The sequence below is a fragment of the Halyomorpha halys genome, unplaced genomic scaffold (assembly GCF_000696795.3).
Source record: "Halyomorpha halys isolate HHAL.00 unplaced genomic scaffold, Hhal_1.1 Scaffold2046.1, whole genome shotgun sequence".
NCBI lineage: Eukaryota > Metazoa > Arthropoda > Insecta > Hemiptera > Pentatomidae > Halyomorpha > Halyomorpha halys.
In genome coordinates this window covers 43,326-46,755 of record NW_027111155.1, presented here as the reverse complement: position 1 = coordinate 46,755, position 3,430 = coordinate 43,326, and positions in this window count along the sequence as shown.

Genomic DNA, 3,430 nt, shown 5'->3' with positions numbered 1-3,430 from the left:
CCGGGTAGACTCAGCCTCACAATATGGTGCTGAACGAAAAGAAAAAGGTCGCGAGACCCTCATAATAACATGATGGTGATCAATAAAGAAAATGGCGGCCGGGCACACTCAGCTCCTGCCAATATGGGGTGAACGTAAAGAAAACAGGCCGCGAGACCCTCTTATGCTATGGCGGCCGGGTAGACTAAGCCCATGCCAATATGGCGGTGAACGAAAAGAAAAAGGACGCGAGACCATCATAGTAAAATTGTGGCTATCAAAAACAAAATGGCGGCTGTGCAGACTCAGCCTCTTCCAAAACCAATACGCCTCTCAAACAGTATGTAAACAAAATAGCGGCGGGCACACTCAGCCCCTGTGAGTCATGTGACTTAAAAGAGGGCGTGACCTAATGATCTCGTGAGTGGTTAAGGTTATGTCGAACTAAATTTAAATTCAAATCTCCCACCAGGGGGCCACGTGACCAAATACTAGCCTCCTATTGGCTGCCTAACGATCACGTGACTGGTCACGTGACGGACCACGTGAGTGGTTAAGGGTGGGTCGAGCCGAAAATTTGAATTCAAATCTCCCACCATGTGTGACGTGATTTGCTCCTCAAATCAGTGCACCAGCTCCCCCATACTCTCACTACTAATTCTTTCTGAGGTAAAGATGTGTCCAAGGTACTGAACTTTCTTTTTGAACAGGTGGCATTTCTTTAGGCTAAGCTTAAGATTAGCTTTGGACATCTTCTAGACTATTTCCTCCAGATGTTTTACGTGTTCCTCGAATGTCTTGCTGGAGATTATGATATCATCCAGATAAATCAGGCCTGTTTTCCAATGTAGTCTCTGTAAAACGGTTTCCATTAGACTCTTAAACGTAGCAGGTGCATTGCTTAGTACAAATTTAATGACGTTTAATTGCCACAAACCTGTTCCTGTCGAAAAACCTGTCTTCTCGGTGTATACCCACATGCCAAAATCCACTTTTCTAATCCAATGTATAAAACCACTTTGATCTGAGTATAGTCAAAAAAAACAAGATAACCTCGTTACAATATATACATATTATTTTATTGTATTGTTAAATACAAGATCCACTGAGAAAATACTTAAAAAAAGTTTTAATATAGATGAACTCCTGGGCAAGGCGCGCAGGATGGTTCAGAAAAATTGTAAGCTCCTGAGAAGGATGAAATTATCGACATAATGAAGAACCATACGTCGCCAGGTCTTGACGAGATCGCTCTAGAGATGATGAAATATGGTGGCAGTCATTTGTGGAAAGATATTTATCATTTAATTTGGGAGATATGGACGAAAGAAAAAATGCCCGAAGATTGGGCCGAAAAAATGCCCGAAGATTGGACACGATGAGCAATATGTACTATACACAAGAAAGGAGACAATATGGCATGTGATAATCAAAGAGGCATAGCCCTACTAACCACAACCTATTATATACTGCCAGTGCATTTACATAAAAGAGCCAAAAAAACCATCGTAAGAAAACCTTAGTTTACTTTATTTTATCCTAATATCTTACCTTGTCGACATATTTTTAGCTGCTTTGTATATTTTTTAACCCATGTGAAGCCTTTCAAAGTTGGTTTTAATGGAAAATGATATAGTTAACAACTATTTTTTGTTAATTTTTGACCCCACTACCGACAATCTCCAACATATTCAGTTACTACCAATCATTGATACATAGAACCGACTAATAAATAAAGTATAAATCTTAATTATTTTTCGAAACGTATTATTGATTGTTATTCACTGATACAAAAAATCATTAACAGAAAATTGATGTATTTGCTGTCTTTGGTTTTGTTGTTAATTAACGCGATTTTCTGTTTTCTTTGCAATGGTAAGAACTAATTAATATATCGTATAGTTTTTGATTTTCTAATTTATATCTACCTTATGCCTCCAACCATAATCAAAATCAAAAGGTTTTCAGAATCGCAACTTGGGCATTAGACCGAATATAAGCCCTATTATATAGATATTCGTTGTCTGCAAATGTAATATATTTTATCTTTACCCGTATGATCTGAGTCGAGATGTTTAATTAAATTGAAAAAAGGGCTGATCTCAGAAAATCAAATCAAAGTACCGATTGTTAAGTAAGTTATTGCATAAAAACTTTCATAAGCTCATGAAATATCGGTATATAATCTTGAGAAGTTAATTTCAGATAAACCCAGTGATGAAACCTTTGAGGAATAGGTATTAAAATCTGGGCTTGAGCTATATGGGCCTATGGTTTTATGATCCCTGCGTATTGTTGCAGAGTTTACAGTCTCCCGCCCGTCCAGTATTCATTCCTTGAAACGAAGCCTTTCACTAATGAACTTTTTTCCCATTCCATTCCTTCCATTCGCAACAAAAGTATATCACCACCTGCGTCACGGGGGAACTTTTTTGAAAGTATTTTTTTCTTTCTTTTTGTTCCCATTTTTTTCGCTCTCTTGTTTAAAGATATTCTCCTTTGACCCTGGGAGAGTGTTAAGGTATCATGACTACCAGAGGAGGCGTAATAAGACGTCCATCTTCCTGCTCATTAACATCCTTTCCTTTTCCTCCTGCTTTATTTTAGGACCAATCCCCAACTAACATAATATAGTGTTTAATAACACTAGATTTGGCTTCGGTATTAACAGTAGCATAATAAATAATAATATAGGTGTAAATAGAGATATGAAAAGAACCTGACAAAATTTAATATTGGATAAATAGACGTAATAAACCCCTTTACCTTTGTTTACGCAAGAATTGGCAATAACCTTTTTTACCTAAATTAATAATTCAAGTTATTCATAAATATAGGAATTACAATCACTATAAATATAGAAAAGTATAACACATGTATTATTATGCAATACACCTTTCATCTAATTTTTACTCCTTTTCTTCTATAATAAAAAAAAATGACCATTTCTCAAAAATTAACCAAACTTAAAGGGTAAGTTGATAAAAGTTAATGTTTCTATACCTGGTTAGGGTATCCTTCTGCGAAGCTTTTAGCGTCCCCGGATATGAAAACATCTGTATTAAGTTTGTCACATTACCAGAGGCTCCTGAGAAAATTAGATTGGCTAACCTTTAAGTGTCAAAACACAAAATAGGCTGTGACGAGGGACCAGAATCAAATTAACCAGGTGCAGGCCCTTCCTGTACAAGTCAAACTTTTTTACACATTCTCGGCCCTGAGGAGGGGGACGCCAAATGAGAGAGGAGATTCAAAAATAAGGTAACGCCCCAAAAGGGAAGTGGGAGAAAAATACAGAGGAAATCTAGAAGATCCAGACGGAGACACTCAACATGAAGGCTTAGACGGGTGAGGACCAGTCAGGAGGCAGGCTTAGAAGATGCACTTCGACCAGACGAAGTCGTGAGAAGGGCTACCAGACCTAGACCTAGGTCCTATATGAACGACACCT